This window comes from Diabrotica undecimpunctata, chromosome 4 (genome assembly GCF_040954645.1).
Source record: "Diabrotica undecimpunctata isolate CICGRU chromosome 4, icDiaUnde3, whole genome shotgun sequence".
NCBI lineage: Eukaryota > Metazoa > Arthropoda > Insecta > Coleoptera > Chrysomelidae > Diabrotica > Diabrotica undecimpunctata.
Genome location: NC_092806.1, coordinates 83,112,812 through 83,132,247, shown reverse-complemented (window position 1 = coordinate 83,132,247; position 19,436 = coordinate 83,112,812). Strand labels below are relative to the sequence as shown.

General features: G+C 33.3%; 1 protein-coding gene across 2 annotated transcripts in view; it reads right to left on the bottom strand.

The window, feature by feature from the left end:
• Positions 1 to 19,436, bottom strand: part of Ars2 (arsenic resistance protein 2) — a 505,227-nt gene that overhangs the window by 306,473 nt on the left and 179,318 nt on the right. The gene's annotated exons all lie outside the window — the stretch shown is intronic.

Sequence of the window (19,436 nt, the reverse complement as noted above, 5' to 3'; positions counted from 1 at the left end):
CAATACTGTCGGGTGATGAAGCGTAAACCTTAGATTTCAAGTACCCCCACATAAGAAAATCTAATGGTGTGAGGTCCAGTGACGGAGCTAACCATTCTATCTAACCTCGTCATCCAATTCATCTACCACGATATTCCTCATCTAAGTATCGTCTTACTGCACCATAATACTTTGCAGGAGCACCACCTTACTGAAACGTTATTTCTAAGTTGCCGAATGCATATGGATTATCTTCCAGAATTTCAAGAATTAACGGCTCAACTGCGTTTTGTAACATCTCCAGATACACTTCACCCGTTAGTTAGCATTGAGAAAAACAGCTTAAACTATGTGGTTTCCCAAAATACCTTCTCAAAACATTTATTTTTCTGGAAATTGAGTATGTTTTCACTAAACATGCGAGGATCTGTGTCCCTCCAATACCTTCAATTGTGGGAGAACCTTTCCATTCAGGGAAAACGCACTTTCGTCGCTAAAACAAATTGTTTTTATGTAATCTGGATGTTGGTTAATTTGGTTGGACATTCTAGTCTTCGGTCGGGGTCATCATCTGAAAGTTGGTGCACAATTTTTAATTCTTATGGACGATTTTGTTTTCAGCAAACATTCGGTGTACTGTACTTTGACTGATTCCACAGATAGACGCAACTTGGGCTGTAGAAGAAGTAGGAGTCACTACCATTTCTGTAATTATGTCAATTATTTTGTCATCAATAATTGCTGGTTGACCAGATCGTCTGGCATCTTGAACACTACCTGTTTCTTAAAACTTCCGAAGAAGATATCTCAAATAAGTCCTCGATATAGGGCAATCGTGGTACCTCCCATTAAAAAGACGTTTCTCTGCTGCCTATGTAAACATTTTCGTTAAACATTAATTAAAATAAATATTCAAGGTATAAACACTTTTGCAAAGTAAAAATAACTAGAGAATTGAGAAACGTCAACTTTTTTGACAAATAATATATGTAAAATAATGAATAAGTACACTCGTTGCAAAAAGTATCGCATTAATTTATTAAGTTTTGATTAGTATCTTCTAAACTTTTTTGGCAATGCCAGGGAATAAAACGTAGGAATATTTAACAGTGGTTTATTCCAGTAAAATGAAAAATCAAAGACTAACGGGCCAAAAACTTCTCATTCCCTGTGGAAGGCTTCTTATCAGAAACCGTAAGTACTCCAAATTGTCGCATTCTTCCGTTAAAGCATTTCCCAGTTCATCAAGATGATCTGGAGCGACGATATGGGCTCTTATGCGTATTTCTATGTAGTCCCAAATATGCTTAATTGGGTTTAGGTCCGGGCTGACTGCTGGCCAATCGAGAACTTGAATACCAACCTCTTGACGATATTACATTGTTATTCTAGCAACGCGCGGGCGAGCGTTGTCTTGCAAACAAAATGAACGAAATTATCTCGAATAATTGGCACAGAAGGCACGACACTTTCTCTAAGAACCTCTCTTATATGCCGATCAGCTATCAGGGACCCCCTAAGAAACACTGTTAATTCAGTGTGACCTGCAAAGCAGATGCCTCTCCATACCATAATCGAGCCACTTCCAAAATTTCTGGCTGCTCTTATGTTGCACTAAGCAAATCGCTCACCAGCTCGTCTGTAAACTGGAATAAGTCTGTCGGATCCACAAAGTGCAAATCATGACTCATCAATAAAAAAAAAAAATATTAGCCCAGTCGTTAATATTCCGATCGTCATGCTCTCTTGCGAACCTTTATAGCGGTTATATTTTGCCTACCACATTTTGTATCACTTTGTAACGAAATATTTTGCCTACCACATAGGGTATTATTATAAGGGGTTGAAAATTGGGGACAGAAATTATTGGGGCAAAGATAGGGCCGGCAAAATAAATCGAAACTTATGTGAACGACGCTCAGGGTTTATTTAGAGTAGCTTTAAACTTAACTTAGCTTTAAACCATTACGAATTTAGAGAAGAAAATCCGGACTCACAATAACCTGAATCGTATCGTGGTCTATTGCAGAGTGACATCATTCGCCCAACTCGGTATAAACAAAAGCATAAAAGCATAAAAGCATATATATATTCAGGGATTCTACAGTATTCACTACCTTCCCTATCTCAACCGTTTCCATCTCTCTCTGTTGTCCCATTCTCCATCGTTTAGGCCTCTCTTACTCATGGCGTCGTCTACTTCGTTCCTCCAGGATCTTCGGGGTCGTCCTCTTTTCCCCCTTCATATGGGGCTCCATTCGGTTATTCTCTTTATCTATCCACTGTCGCTAGTTCTTCTTATATATTCATACCACTTAAGTTTTTTTTTCTATATATGTTAATATGTCTGTTTCTATTGATGTTCTTTGCTTTATTTCGTCATTACTTCTCCTATCCATTCTTGTTACTCTGCAGCATCTTCGCATTCATTCCATCTCTGCTGCTACTATCTTACTGCTATTTTTCTTGTTTATAATCCAAAGCTTACAGACTATGGTTAAATCGGTAAAAAAATATATACCATTACTACTACAAGTCGGTTTAGAACGTTCTCCGCCGTCCCTTTTTCCGACTTCCAATCTCCACTTCGTCCGGTCGTTCTACAGGTCATCTTCTATGTTTCTTTCTCTCATCTCTTTGTCCATTTCTTCTCTCTAACTTGTTCCCGGTCAATTTTATTTTCTCTTCCCTTCTGGTTGCCATTTTAGTATTTCCTTTGGTATTCGTTGTTCATCCATTCTTTGTATATGTCCGAACCAGACAAGCTGTTTTGTTAATAAGTCATCTGTGATTGTTCGGTTGATTCTCATTATTTCTTTAATGAGCTCGTTGTTAATCCTTTCTCTTGTAGATCTTCCACCCTCTTCTCTAAAAATCCATTTCCGTTGCTCTCAGCCAATATTCTTTCTTTCAGTGGTCATACCTCACAGCTGCATAGAGTGATACTTTTTATCATAGTCTCATATATCCTCTTTTTTATATTTGCTGATGGATTGGTCCCATAAAATTGTTTGTCTAATGTTTCATTGTGCGAAATATTGATACCCTAGAAGTTTGTAGTCATAGCACTGCTTTATCGAGGTTCCGTCGTCTAATATGAGATCTTTTTGTTGTCCTCCCATGAACAAGTATTATGTTTTGTTTTTATTAACTTCTAGACTTTGTTATGGGTTCATTGTGTAGTATTTTGATGGGTTTTATTAATTTTATGTTAATATTCGTACTTTAAATTGATTGTCACAGCTTGTTCAGTGGAAAGCTATCGTAGGCTTTCCATAGGTCGATGACATATGAATTCCGTGCCATCTTTTTTTTTTCATTATTTGGGTTAAGGAAAAAATCTGGTCAATAGTGGATTGATCGTTACAGCTATTCCTCGGTAATTTTCACAACTATTCTTATCTCTCTTTTTATGTATAGTACTGAGATATGATGTTCCACAGCGATTTCTCTTTTGTTTATGCATTCTTGAAATAGTTGTCGAAGATGTTCGTATAATTTGTTCGTTCCCTACTTAAACAATTCTCTGGGTATATCTCCGGTCCGGATGCTTTGTTCCCCTTTAGCTGTTTACATATATTTTTAATTTCTTCTATTGTGAATCCTATTAGCGAGCCTACTATTGCAATTCTATCTTGATTTTGATTTTGGTTTCCATGTTCTTGTAATTCTACTCCTTTCTCTACTAAAAGTTCTTTGAAATACTATTCCCAGTCTTCAGAGTGGGAATTATCAATTTCCAGCTTTCTGTGTTTTTGGTTCCTCCAAGATAAGTACCGAATGTTGGCAGTTTCTTTCCCAAGACTAGTTCGTAGAATTTTTTCATTATCATTATAGTACATAAATCATAAAGCTAACTATAGTTCAAAGAAGGAGAAAACATTAAGCTAGTTTAATTATGCAATAATTAAAAAGAAATAAAAAATGTCCATCCTTGAAACAAATTTTATTTATTACAAAAAATAATAAATAAACTTTACTTCACTATATGCATGCTTTACTTTCATACCAGCTTATACCAAATTAAAAAAAACATCTTCTTTAACATGAATCTCACCTGTAGTTCAAAAACCCTAATAAGTACGCGAAAGCTTATGCATTGCGCGCATAGCTTTAATTTCCGCAAGATAAAAAAGTCACCATTATTGTTGGTATTTAAACTTTTATAACTTATAACGATTTAAAAAACGCGAAAAATCCTGGTTTCTTTCTCACACAAGTGATTATTTTTTATAACTCGTCTCGAATCTTCGCTGTAGAGAAAAAAGCCTTTATAATATTGTGTATGGAGTTTTACTGTGGATTCAAAAGGGATGAGTTATTTTTTAAATGTTTTTGTTAGTACAATATCATCCCCAAAAATGTTATGCTCTATAATGAAATATTAACGTAAGAATTTACTGACATGAAAATAGTTCAACTTTTAACAGTTAATGCTTATACTTATTTATGTCTATTATGTTTATTATTTTAATTAATACAAATACTTCTTTCAGTCTATGCATTTCTTTTTTTCCTGAGAGTGATTTTTACTGAACTGCTCTGTCACGACGGAGTGATTTTAATTAATTTTATTTTGTAAATTATAGTTTATCTTAATTAATTGTGACATAATATTTGTCACATCTAGCTTGCTTAAAAGTAAAGATTCAAAATTGCAAGCATCAAGTTCTTTCTTCAAAATATAAAATATGGTAAAACGATTATAATGTTGTCAAGTTGTGACATATTATCAACTTATGTTTTAATTATTCAAATATAGCTAAATAATCATATAATAACGAAAGTGTTGTACTGTATAAAGGGTGGTCAATTTTTGTGGCAAAGTCAGTTACATCTGTTATTATAGGAGATACAAAAAAAAGTAAGTTACAGCTTAACATTTTAAAATTAGTTACAAATATACAGGGTCTTTCCATAACACTATACCGCATCAAAGATATGTTTTTTTATATACTGGGTATTTTAAAAATTATAACCAATATTTTACAAGAAAATCTTATCAAGTTTATACTCTCTGTATAATTATAAAGACTAATAAGAACAATGATCTATTGCAACCAAGTTTTTTAACAATCGTTAAAAATTGTAAAAATTTCAGTCTTAAAAAACTGTTTTAAACCAAAACAAAAAAAAATTGATTTCTATTTCACCAATTTTAATTGAGACACAGCAACTGGAATCTAAAACATTAAGAAAGCACCTATTTCTGGCAAAACAACAGAGTATGGAGAACTGCTATATATATATATATATATATATATATATATATATATATATATATATATATATATATATATATATATATATATATATATTGAATTTGAAATTTCCGCGGGAGCTATATGTGGTTTCAGTTGTTTTCCGGGTTTGACTCCGCGTTAAATATTTTTGGTTTTTAGAAAAACCATTGTTTTGACGACGTTTCGGCAAGGTCACACTTGCCATTGTCAAGTCAGATTCGTTCTGCTTCGTCTTGATGTTCCAGGCGAACTGATTTGCACATTTGAACAAATCAGTTCGCCTGGAACGTGATTATTTCGACCAAAAAACAATTTATAAATATGTTGCAAATATCGGGTATGTGGTCTATATTGAAAAAAAAAAAAAAATCTTTGATTTTTCTAAAGCTCAATATTTCGCCATTTATTTAATAGCTTCATCGGGAGTAACTGTAAAAAACAAATATTTCAAAAACACTGACGTCCACTTAGATTTACACTACTTACAGAAATTAAAGATTATACACATAAATAAAATTGAATATTAAAATAACATTATTGTTGATGAAACTGTACATTTAATAAAATGCATGTTGAAATTTAAAATATCTTTGAGCACGTTCGTTAACAATAAATAAGATGGAACAAGTAAAAATTATTTCAAAATGCAAAAAATGACAATGTAAGAAAACATTAGAGGAATAGTATTTCTTTAATTAATCATTAAGGCTAGTTAGTATGATTAATCATTAAGGTGAGTGTAGTTTTAAATTTTGTTTAATATATTGCAATATATGTTGCTTAATTGCCCCGTGTCTGTTTTATAATTTAAAGTTTGTTTATTTTTGTTAATGTGGTACATCTCCAAAAATAACCTACTTTTGTAATTTTCACTCTGTGCCAAAATACGAGCATTGTTGTAGTCTAACAGATGACCGGTGTTTTTGTAGTGCTCGACAACTGCGCAAGAATTTTTTCCTAAGCGGCAATCACTTTTATGCTGTGTGATACGTTGTTTTAGCCACTGCGATGTATGGCCAATGTAGCTTTTTTCACATCCTAGACACGGTATTTCATATACCACATTACTCCTATATAAGGTTGTAAGATAAGTAGATAAATTCATTAATGAGATCCATAAGAAAATATTGAATTTAGAAATAAAAATAACTTGTATTAATGTTTCAAATGCGAAAAGTGATATTAATAAAATTAAGTGTGAGTTACAACAATTTGTTCCTAACAACATATTAACTGAATATGAACAAAGGTTAAAGAATAGTTTTTCCAATGTTTTCAACCAAGTCAAGCTTACTAACATAAAAAAGTTTGAACATCTAACTAATAACTTATTTTCTAACCACTTATTTTTAAACAATGACAAATGGTTTAAAAACTTGTCGAGCGTTTACTTTCCAAAAGAAGTGTCTGATTTTCTTTCTCTTGGTCCGAAAATTAGTGTTGAGTGTACACCCCCAGATTTTCAGTTAGATATTTTTTTAGCAGATGTAGAAAATATCATCGATGAGGTGACAGTTGAATCCAAGGATCTACTTAGGGCACAAGTAACAAATGTAGTAACTAATTATCTACACAATTCAACATCTAAACCCCCCACAACATTAAACAAAACGTTTAAATATGTTCAAAAATATTTGAAGTTGCATTCAGACATATATATTTTACAATCTGACAAAGGTGGATGTACGGTAGCTATGAACAAACAGGATTATATCGACAAAACATTAACGTTGTTAAACCACAGATCGACATATATTCGTTTGGACAAAGACCCTACTACAGTGATACAGAAAAAATATAATGACTTAATAAAAACATTAAAAAACCAACATCAACTTACTGAACAATTTGCAAAAAAGTTAACAATCTATGACTCATGTTCTCCTAAACTTTATTGTTTGCCTAAAATCCATAAATTGGACGTTCCTCTCAGGCCCATTGTAAGTTCTTTAAAGTCCACTACGTACAACATTTCTAAATTTCTTGCTGATATATTAAATGATGCCTTTGAATATCGCAATAATTATAATTCTAAGGACACATTTACCTTTGTCGATGCTGTTAGGGGAATGCGGTTACCAAAAGATTATGTTTTGATTTCTTTGGATGTGGTTTCTTTATTTACAAACATTCCATTAAATATGGTCACGGACATTATAGAATCAAATTGGAACCTTATAAAAGACTACACGACATTATCTAAAAGTAATTTTTTACTAATTCTCAGGTTTATTTTTAATAACACTTATTTCGGTTTCAATGAAAAATTTTACTCCCAAATTTTTGGAACACCTATGGGTTCCCCGATTAGTCCCATCCTTGCTACTATTGTAACTGATCATCTCTTAGACAATGTGATCACACAATTACCTTTCGAATTACCATTTATATATAAATATGTCGATGACATCATATGTGCAGTTCCATCTTATCACATCAATACCACATTAAACATTTTTAATTCATTTAATAAACATCTTCAGTTCACAATTGAAACCGAAACAGATCTTAGTATACCATTTTTAGACACAAAGGTAATAAGAACAAATGACAATATTCTGACATTGGATTGGTACCAAAAGCCAACAGCATCGGGAAGGTATATGAATTACTTTTCAAACCACACCACTCGTCAAAAATATAATACAGTATTGGGTATGAAAAACAGGGTAATGTCCATTGTTGATGATAATTTGTTACAAAAAAATCTGGACATATTATACAAAATTTTTCTAAACAACGGCTATCCTAAACATATTTAAAAAAAACTCATTTACAGCAGTAATTTCTATGATGGTCCTGTCCTTGACTCTAACAATGAGTCAATCAAATACAAAAAAACTCCCCTTTATTAACGGTCTAACTCAGTCTGTCGTATCCATATTTAAAGATGTTTCCAATATTAATATAGCTAAATACAATACCATAAATAGCAAACAACTTTTTTCTAAAATTAAAGACCCAGTACCAACCTTATATAGGAGTAATGTGGTATATGAAATACCGTGTCTAGGATGTGAAAAAAGCTACATTGGCCATACATCGCAGTGGCTAAAACAACGTATCACACAGCATAAAAGTGATTGCCGCTTAGGAAAAAAAAAATTCTTGCGCAGTTGTCGAGCACTACAAAAACACCGGTCATCTGTTAGACTACAACAATGCTCGTATTTTGGTACAGAGTGAATATTACAAAAGTAGGTTATTTTTGGAGATGTACCACATTAACAAAAATAAACAAACTTTAAATTATAAAACAGACACGGGGCAATTAAGCAACATATATTGCAATATATTAAACAAAATTTAAAACTACACTCACCTTAATGATTAATCATACTAACTAGCCTTAATGATTAATTAAAGAAATACTATTCCTCTAATGTTTTCTTACATTGTCATTTTTTGCATTTTGAAATAATTTTTACTTGTTCCATCTTATTTTTTGTTAAGGAACGTGCTCAAAGATATTTTAAATTTTAACATGCATTTTATTAAATGTACAGTTTCGTCAACAATATTGTTATTTTAATATTCAATTTTATTTATGTGTATAATCTTTTAATTTCTGTAAGTATTGTAAATCTAAGTGTACGTCAGTGTTTTTGAAATGTTTGTTTTTTACAGTTACTCCCGATGAAGCTATTAATATTGAGATTTAGAAAAAACAAAGATTTTTTTTTTAATATAGACCACATACCCGATATTTCCAACATATATATATATATATATATATATATATATATATATATATATATATATATATATATATATATATATATATATATATATATGTTCGGAAAGATTTCCGCGGTTAGTACAATTAAACCTAGAGCTAAGATTAATACTCACTTTACTATTACAATGTAGTAGTGGAGTATAGTAGTGTCTGGGGGCTCGGGAGACTGAGACCTCGGAAGCCCTGAAGAAGACATCAGAGAGGATGTCGAAAGCTCGGCCCAATGGATATCGACGCGGTTCAACCCGGTAGACTGGTGAGTTTAATATTAATTTTTATAATAGTATTAATCTTAGCTCATCTTTGTATAACTTTTGTAAACACTCGGTGTATGGCGTGTTGCCAATATTGATTATTAAAATAAAGATGAAGTCGTTGCTATCGAACGAAACATGGCGTTTGTTATTTCAATGTACCCCAGACAATCCTCACTTCCACTATAATTTTCAAGAGGTTATGGGCCCAGCATTTAGTTTTAATGATAAATGTGTGAATCAGTATATGATTCACCCCAATGATAATGGCTCTGGAACACTCTGGAACACTCTGGAATTGAAATTACAGGAGATGCAATAAAGTCCAAGTTAATTGATATGCAGAAAGATGGAACTAGTAGGAACGCGGGCAGCGAGAAATCTACTGGTAGTGCTTTTGCCAGTCAAGGCAAGTTCCGAAAACATCCCAAAGACGGCGGTGGCAGTGTTATAAATGATAATTAAGAACATGTGATTTGTTCTGGATGTAAACAAATAGGCCATTAGAAAAACAAGTGCCCAGTTTTGAAAAGGGATTTTGAGTTTTCGAAAACCGGAGGATAAGAGTGCTTTTAGTACGGTCTTTTTAAATGGTGAATTTAACAATTCAGATTGGTATATTGACTCTGGAGCAAGTGTGCATTTAACGTCAAGAAATGACTGGATAAAAAATGCATCCCAGGATATACAGCTCAAAGAAATTTTAGTAGCCAACAATGAAAAAATGCCAGTGTTGTGTGCTGGAGAACTAGAGTTAACTACAGTAAGTAGCAATAAAAACTTTGACATTGTAGTTAAAAATGTTCATTGTCTACCCAATATTACAACCAATTTACTGTCAGTTAGAAAGTTGATTTTAAATGGTAACAAGGTTGTTTTTAACCAGAAGGGTTGTGAGATTTTTAATAATAAAGGTACAAGTGTAGCTACAGCTGATTTAATTAATCAAGTTTATAGACTTAATTTTGTCAAGTCTCAGCCAGTGGCGTTCTCTATGTATGCTCAGGACTGTTGTGATTTGTGGCATAGACGTTTTGGTCACATCAACTTTAGAGATTTGGGTATAATGAGGGACGGAGCAGTTGAGGGCTTGACCTATAAATGGCGGGCAAGTTTGCATAATATGTGTCAAGTGTGCTGTGAGTGAAAGCAGACTCGGTTGCCATTCAAGAGTAGTGAAAATAGTGCTGGAGAATTGCTCGAGGTTGTGCATGGTGATTTGTGTGGTCCCATGGAGATGATATCCATCGGAGGATCTAGATATTTTTTGGTTCTTGAAGATGACTTGAGTAAGATGGTTTTTGTTTATTTTTTAAAATACAAAAGTGAAGCTCTAGATAAGTTTAAGGAATTTAAATTGCTAGTTGAGAACCAAAAAGGGCATAAAATCAAATGTTTTAGGTCTAACAACGGAAGAGAATTTTGTAGTGCTGACTTTGAATCTTTTTTAAGTAGTAATGGTATAACACATCAAAAAACAAATCCTTACACCCCAGAGCAGAATGGTACTTCGGAGAGAATGAACCGTACCCTGGTGGAGAAGGCGAGGTGCTTACTATTCGATGCAGATTTTCCTAAGCAGTTTTGGGCTGAAGCCATCAATACTGCTGCATACTTAAGGAATAGATCTGTGGTCAGAGGTCTTGAAGGTAGAACACCATATGAACTCTTCTATAGTAAAAAGTCGGATGTGAGTCATATTCGAATCTTTGGTAGTGAGGCAATGGTTCATATACCCAAAGAAAAAAGGCAGAAGTTTGACAAAAAGGTAGAGAAGATGTTCTTGGTTGGTTATGGTCAAAATGTGAAGGGCTATAGGCTCTATGATCCCATTAAGAAGAGTGTAATTACCTGTAGAGATGTGGTCATTAATGAAAAACCAAAGCTGCTGAAAAACTTTGATTTCTTAGGATCAGCAAGCAATGATATTGCAGTGACAGAGGTATTACCTCAAGTGGGGGATCCAGACCAAGGTAAATTCCCAGATAGACTGTCAGATGAGGAAGAATACCATGATGTTTTGGATGATGACCTCGGAGATGATTCAAATGACTCAGAGTATGTTCTAGACAAAGTGATCACACCAGAAATACCAAGTACATCAAGACGATCTGACAGAACCAAGAAGCCTAAGGTCTTCAAAGACTATGTGACATTTCAATGTCATAAGCAGCAGGAAGTAGATCTGGAAGATATCCCATCCAGTGTGTCAAAAGCTCTATCCAGACCAGACTCAGCCAGATGGAAGAGGGCCATGGATGAAGAGATGCTATCCTTTGCAGAAAATGAGGCATGGGAGTTGGTCGATACTCCAAAAAGTGGAACTTTGGTTGAGTGCAAGTGGGTTTTCAAAACAAAAGTTGATTGTGATGATCAGGTGTGTTATCGGGCTCGTTTAGTGGCTAAGGGGTACACTCAACGTGAAGGTGTGGACCATAAGGAGACGTTTTCTCGTGTAATAAGGTATTCAAGTTTACGATTGTTATTAGCCTTATCTGTAAAGTTAGATTTAGATGTTATTCACTTGGACGTGAAGACAGCTTTTTTTAAATGGTGACTTACAAGAAACAGTGTTCATGCGTCAACCAGAATGTTATGTTCTTAAAGGTAATGAAAATAAAGTTTGTCATTTAAAAAAGGCCATTTATGGATTAAAGCAGTCTTCTCGAGCCTGGTATCAAAAAGTGAATGAAATTTTGATTAGCCTAGCATTTAATAAATCAGATTATGAGTCATGTGTCTATATTAAAAAAATTGATAAGTGTTTAGTTGTAGTGGCTCTATATGTTGATGATTTTATAGTTTTCAGTAATGATAAGGTCCAAACTGATTTATTAAAGGCAGAATTATGTTCAAAATTTAAAATTAAAGATTTAGGTCAGTTAAAATTGTGTCTTGGTATGAAGATTCATTGGGATAAAGATACTATTAGATTAGACCAGAGTGCATATATTGATCAGTTATTAAGAAAGTTTAATATGGAGGAGTGCAATGTTGTCAGCTCACCAATAGATAATTTTGATTTTACGGAAAGTAATTGCTCAGAAAAAGTTGAAAATCCTTTATATCAAAAATTAATTGGTAGTCTAAAGTTTTTAGCAGTTTTGACACGACCAGATATTGCATATAGTGTAAGTTTTTTGAGTCAATTTAATAAAAGTCATATTGAGTATCACTGGAAATGTGCTAAAAAGATATTGAGGTATTTGAAGGGGACTAAAGACATTTGTTTGACTTATAAAAGGGATGATTTGGATTTAACAGAGTTTGATGATGCTGATTGGGCCTCAAATAGATAGAATATCTTACACAGGTTTTGTTTTTAAACTTTCGGGTGGTGCGATTTCTTGGAAGAGTGTTAAACAGAAATCAGTGGCTCTTTCTAGCACTGAAGCGGAGTATGTAGCTTTAGGGGAGGCTACTAAGGAAGCCATTTACTTGAGGAATTTGTTGTCGGAAATTCAAGGAAGACTGGATTCAGTTGTTTTGTATAATGACAATCAAGGGGCTCACAAGTTGTGCATAAAATCAGTATTCCATGAAAAAACAAAACATATTGACATTCGCCACCATTTCATCAGAGAGGCTATCCAAAATAATGTTATCGAGTTGAAGTATTTGAGTACTGATGAAATGTTGGCTGACATCCTTACAAAAGGGTTGAAAAATGTTAAAAATTCTAAATTTAGGCTAGGTTTGGGTTTGAAAGTTTAGATATTTTTTTGATAAGTGGGAGTGTTGTGATGTATCAAAAAGAGGTATTTTAATACATGTAGCGCCATCTTTGTATAACTTTTGTAAACACTCGGTGTATGGCGTGTTGCCAATATGGATTATTAAAATAAAGATGAAGTCGTTGCTATCGAACGAAACATGGCGTTTGTTATTTCAATGTACCCCAGAAAATCCTCACTTCCACTATAATTTTCAAGAATATATATATATATATATATATATATATATATATATATATATATTAGGCGAGCGGTTTACCCCTATAAGCAGAGCATCAACCGACTAAAATTCTTTTTGCATTTCTAATGCACCAAACCTTTTTTATTCGATTCTATATATTTTTCCAAGATGAAATGTATTTTTTTTTTAATATTTACAAGTGGGCCAGCAATTGTTATTAATAAATACTTACTTAATCAGTAGACCCATTTGTACCTTTCGGTGTTGGGCCGTTTAAAATACAATTCATTACATTACACTATTTGACGGTCTTCTGAGGTGTCCTAGCTCTTAACGAACTTTCTCCATTCCTTCCTATTGGATGCCATCTGTGTTGCTTCCTGCCAAGTCTTACCCTTACTCTGTAGTATCTGCGAGATGTCACTGTTCCATTCTTTAATGGGTCTTCCTCTTCTGTTCTTCCCTATTGGTTTGGCGTCCCACACAGGCATATTCGAAATATTTGGGTCCACGTTTTTAGCGAGATAGAAACCATTTATCCTTGTCAAAATATTCTAACGTGAACTCGACGGTTTAGAGATTATAAAGCTATCTGTAAAATTGCAATTCATTTAGTAGTTTTTTAGAAAAAAAATCCCTAATTACGGCATTTTTTCAACAAAAAAATGCAAATAACTCGAAAAGGAAGCATGAAAAATTATCAAGAGAGACAAAGTGTTTATTTTGATGAGATACACCTAAAAAAATTGATTCCGAAGCAATTCGGTGAAATTGCTTTTTTGTATTAGTTATTTGTTAATAACAATTGCCGGCCCACTTGTAAAAATTAAAAAAAAATACATTTCATCTTGGAAAAATATATAGAATCGAATAAAAAACGTTTGGTGCATTAGAAATGCAAAAAGAATTTTAGTCGGTATATTCTGTTGGGCGGGAGAGTTGGACAAAACCGGGTGTCAGTCCAAAAACTGACTGTATAGTAGTAACTGTAGAGTAGCAAACATTTGCTGTAGATTGAAATATTCTCAAATGACTTAAGTTTGATATACCAGTGTCAATTTTTATAAATATTTTTACATTTTTTATTTTTATGAAAATATTAAAATAAAATACCAGTTTTGTCCAACCGGTATGATAAAACCGGGTAGTAACTTAATTTCCATGTAAAATGACTAATGGGCAGAAAATAAAATATTTATTGAAAATATATGAACAAAAATTGAGAACCTATGAACAGAAGTCACAAATAAAAACTTTGTCTACATCATCATCATCATAGGCACTAAAGGCTTCATGGGCCCATTTGTTGCAAGACACACATTTTATGCAGCCTTCCTTCGCCTTAGAATTTGAAAACAGTTCATTGCAATATAGACACGCATCGTCATTATTATCTTCTTTCTCCGAACTCTCAGAATTTGCAATCGATAATTTCGGAACCAATTTTGTTTTTTGTGCAGACTTTTTTACCACGTTTTTTCCTTTTTTGTCCGGCTATTCTACTTTAATTTTTTTACAAATGGAGACTTTTTAAAATTCTTTTCTAACTCAGACTTATAAGCAGATGACGTTATTATAGCAGCCTTCCTCTTCTCCTGTTATCATTGGATGGCTTCCTGGTTGCCTCGGGGAACGGGAAAACCTCTTTTGGAGTGACTGGAAAATAACATATTGGTTTTGATAACGTTGCTTGTAAACTATCATATTTAGTGGTGGATTATTTATGAAATAAAGAGATGTTAGTATGATTTGCAGTGAGGTAGTTTAAGGAGCTACATCTTGGTTGGGGAGAATCGTTGCGGCTACAGCTTGGTTGGCGAGAATCGATAGGTGGAGGTAACGGAGCTCATCTTCTTGTATATTTAGTTATCTTTCTGTAGTTTCTGAGTGAGCAAATCCACTCAGGAAATACTTCAGGATTAAGCGGATAAATTCCAGACTTCCTGAAACCATAACTGTAATCAGTTCGCATAACTGCCGATTTAACAAAAGCCTCACCAAAGAGTTCTTCAACTTCATAAATTGTAACACGTCTTCCTGGATACTGGCGCATCCATTTTCTTACTTCTCCATATAATAGGTCTTCAAGGGAGATATAAATATACGTCAGCGGTTGTAGTCGGTGCGTAGTATGCGGTGGAAAGCATATGATAAGATGATTTTCTCTGGCCAGATTTATCAACTTCAAGCTTTTTGTATGCGTCACGTGTCCATCTAGAAGCAACAGAACAGGATTTTCTGGTGTCGGGTGAGTAAACTAGATGAACTTTTTAAACCACTTAATAAAAATATTTGTTTGGATCCATCCACTTAGGTGGAACTCAGCAAATGTTCCAGGCGGTACGTGGTCTAAAAGCTGTGTATTTGGAAGCTTTCTAGGAAAAATCAGCTTTGTACGCATATCAGCTTTGTAGGCATATAGGAACCACTTGCGCTCATACATATTTCGGCGGTAACCAAGGTTTCTCTTTCGGCGGAAACCGGAGCACCAATTTGTCGTTTTCCTCTTATAGAAATAACTTTAGACTGCTTGTTGGGGTCCAATTGAAGTAGCTTCTGGAGTCCTTAATCGAATATTTGGATGCCGTGACAAAAACGAATAACACTTACCAGTCATTTTCTTTTTTGTTATAAAATTTGGGTTGATGTTATTCTGTAAGGCTAGTTCTTAGGCAAGAATTCTTATTTCAGATAATGTAAATCCGAATAGTCTGCTTTCCATTTGTAAGATATGTGAAGCTAGATCATCCTCTTGGGCAGCGCTAAACACGGTCTTGTATCGACCCAGACCTAAAATTATTTTTATAAATTCCTACCTTTCTTACTAGCTTCTTCAACAGAGTTACCATTTGTTACTTTTGTCACACGATCTTGTAAAGTGCATTGCGGAACATTAAAACTTTCGAGATACTTTTTTGTATCCCATCCTATGTTCTAGCACTTCAACTATTGCACTTCATTCCATAACTGACGAGTAGTTGTTCTTTTATAATGTGACATGTTGTAGTTAACTAAAAGCAAAAGAACCGCTGCAGAAACTGGAAGTTGCAACAGGTCTGATAAAATCGGGTACCCGGTTTTGTCGAATTCATTAAACGAATTCTGTATACCATAAACAAGGCATTAATTATTATTTAAATTTTTAGGTTATGAAATAATATTCAAAAATTTTGGCCAAGGTAATATATAATATATTAGGTTACATGTATTAAATTTTGAAATGGTCATTAGTTATTCAGTAGAGGAAAAAAACAGACAAGGTCTTACTGTTTCGGCACAGATTACTTAAATGATGCAGAAATGAATACACGCGACTGTTGGTGGTTTAGGGACACTAATTTTAACATTGTCTAGACAGAAGAATTAAGAGGTACCCGGTTTCTGATAGATATAAGGCAGCAGATAGAAGAATTAAGAGGTACACGGTTTTGCCCAACTCTACCCTACTCACAGAATAATTTAAAAATGACGGCATCGAGTATCATAAACTCAGCATAGAAATTGCCTACATCAGTAACTACTAAGTCATTCACCTCATCTATTTTAAAAGTAAAGTTTTCTCTCGCCTCTTATTTTTTTATTTGAGAACATATAGCTCGATAGGGTTCAGCTAACATTTATAAAGGGTAGCTGATGTACCAGTAGTTCCTTTCGAGAGCCATTTCGTCAGAACATTTCATGCATGCAGCGACATTAATTTTTCACATTCATTGACGCCCTATTTATTTTATTCAATACCATATGTCACTGGAAGAATAAGCCTGAAATGTCACCATTTTTGAGAACTTTTTTTTAGTGTCTCCACTTTATTTACAATCTGGTCTTAGCATAGGAACAATAGATAAAATTTTTCCAGAAATATTGTTAAGGACATGTACGAATTTTCCAGCGAGAAAATAACTTTAACATTAGTTTACTATAGTATTATTAACACATTATCTAGCTAAATCTATTACTCAAGTCCGTTGGTCTGAATCGTTTTAAGCGAGGCACAACGAGGTTTCGTGTAACTCAAGCACTACATACTAACATGATCAATGGCTTTCTGTTTGTGTTTATCACTGTAACGTGTTATTTCTGTTTTTGCGGAATATATTTTTAAGTCTCTCTTGATTAGATTGCACCCCAGAGTTCTATTCCGGATGTCCATGTCGGCTTCAGGATTGGTTTGTAGATGAGGAGTGTATTTTCTATTTTTAGTCTGGATTTCCTGCCAATCAGCCAGTACATTTGATGCAGTTTTAATCATAAACGTTTACGTTTGGTTTACATATGTGTTCTCCACGTCATACGTCGATCTAAATGCATACCACGGTACTTTACGTTATTGGATTGTTGAAGCTGTATACCATTAATTGTGACTGGTGGACAGGTATCACTTTTCATTGTGAAGGTTACATGTTTAGATTTCGCTTCATTTATTATTTTCGGTTTCTCGTAATGCATTTTGATGTGATGCTAATATTACTGTATCATCTACGAATGTACTTACTGTGTTTCTAGGAAATCGATGGTGTATATTAGGTAAAGAACAGGTCCAAGAACACCGCCTTTGGATGGGTTGAAGTTTTTTTAACAACAATTTCTCAAATATACTGGATAGAATTGGCAATAGACTAATTGGACTATATGATGTAATCTCTTCAGGTTTCTTCCCTGGCTTCGGCACCATTATGACTTCCGCTGCTTTCCATTATACTATTTCCGCTACTATCTGCAGAATACAACTCGTACTCTTGCTGGGTAGCTTTTGTAAGACTTTCCCCGATATAAGGTCTTAGCCAGGAGATTTTTTCGGATCGATTTCTTCGACGGTAAATTTCAATTCTCTGTGTGAAAATTTCTCTATTGTCAACTGCATTTGAATCGGCTCGTCTAGTACCCTTCATATATCTTGAGTTTCTGTATGACTTGATACAAAATTATATGGTCGGAATACTTTTACTAAATGTTCACTGAATGCTTTGCCTTTTTCTGGATTATTTTTTTTGCCCATTATCCAGCGGTGCTTCTGATTAGTGGATTGACTTTATACGATTCTTTTGGTATCTTGTGGCTTTCCAGAGTGAGTATTAATTGTTAATTGATGGAGACAATTGTTCGAGGCGATTTTGTATGTTTTGATTGGTAACCGTTTGTATCATTATTTTAATTCTCTTGCAGCATTGTTGAATTTGTTCTTATTACTTTGGGTTCTGTTTTGTTGACATATTTTTGTTTTCTTTTTTTTGCGATTTTTTTACTAGTATTACTTATTTTTGAGAACTTGGTGACTACAATTTTCAAATTATATTTTAAATTGAGAAGTTCTGATGAATATTTTATGTTTAAATACTTACGTTAGTTTAGTTAGTTTTTACTATTACTTATTTTTGAGAACTTGGTGACTACAATTTTCAAATTATATTTTAAATTGAGATGTTCTGTTGGATATTTTATGTTTAAATACTTACGTCAGTTTAAATAGTGCCCTGTAGGAATTAAATATTTTCTAGAAGCTGTCACTTAAAATTTCGTGAAATCAGAAATTCAGAAATTACTAAGACATATTAATATTGAACATTTCAAAAAGACACATATCTTTAATATTCTATATAGACACCTAATTCCTTAAGAGATGTGCCTATTACTTTTATTTTCTATATATATCTTCCCTATCAATAAAAATTGTATCAAGGTTCTATGTTTAACAGACCATCACCTCAACATAACATTAACAAAACATAATAGACATAAGGGTTTTAGTTAAATTTATAACGCATCTATTTTCAGCCATTATAAGTTGCTAGTGCAATATTTTTTAAATAATAAATGGTTTGATGAAAATATAATAAGGAAAATTAAACGAAAAATTTTAATTATTTATTTAGTTTCCTTATAGTCCGGTTAGTATGGGAGCACTAGCTCGGAAAAATATTATCAGTCCATATTTTTGCACAATTTTTTTACAAGTACGCTACAAATTTTGCTATATTAAATATTTTATAATATATTTTCTTTATTATTATAAATTTCATAAATAAAAAAATGACTTCACCAAATTCTTCACATATTTCACCAAAATTAGAAATTGTACAGAATATTTATTATTACAGTACAGATTTATTAATTGTACAGAATCCATTCTAAGCTATTATTTTGATAGAAGCAACGTTGCTAACTTTCAAAATGCCTTGTTATTAAACGGTATATTAAATAAATTGAAGGTAGAGCAGAAGTTAATGCAACAAGTGGTGCCACCGACTGGGATGGTATAAAAAAATACATTAATATTAAACTTCGCTGACCAGAGAGACAAAAACTGTA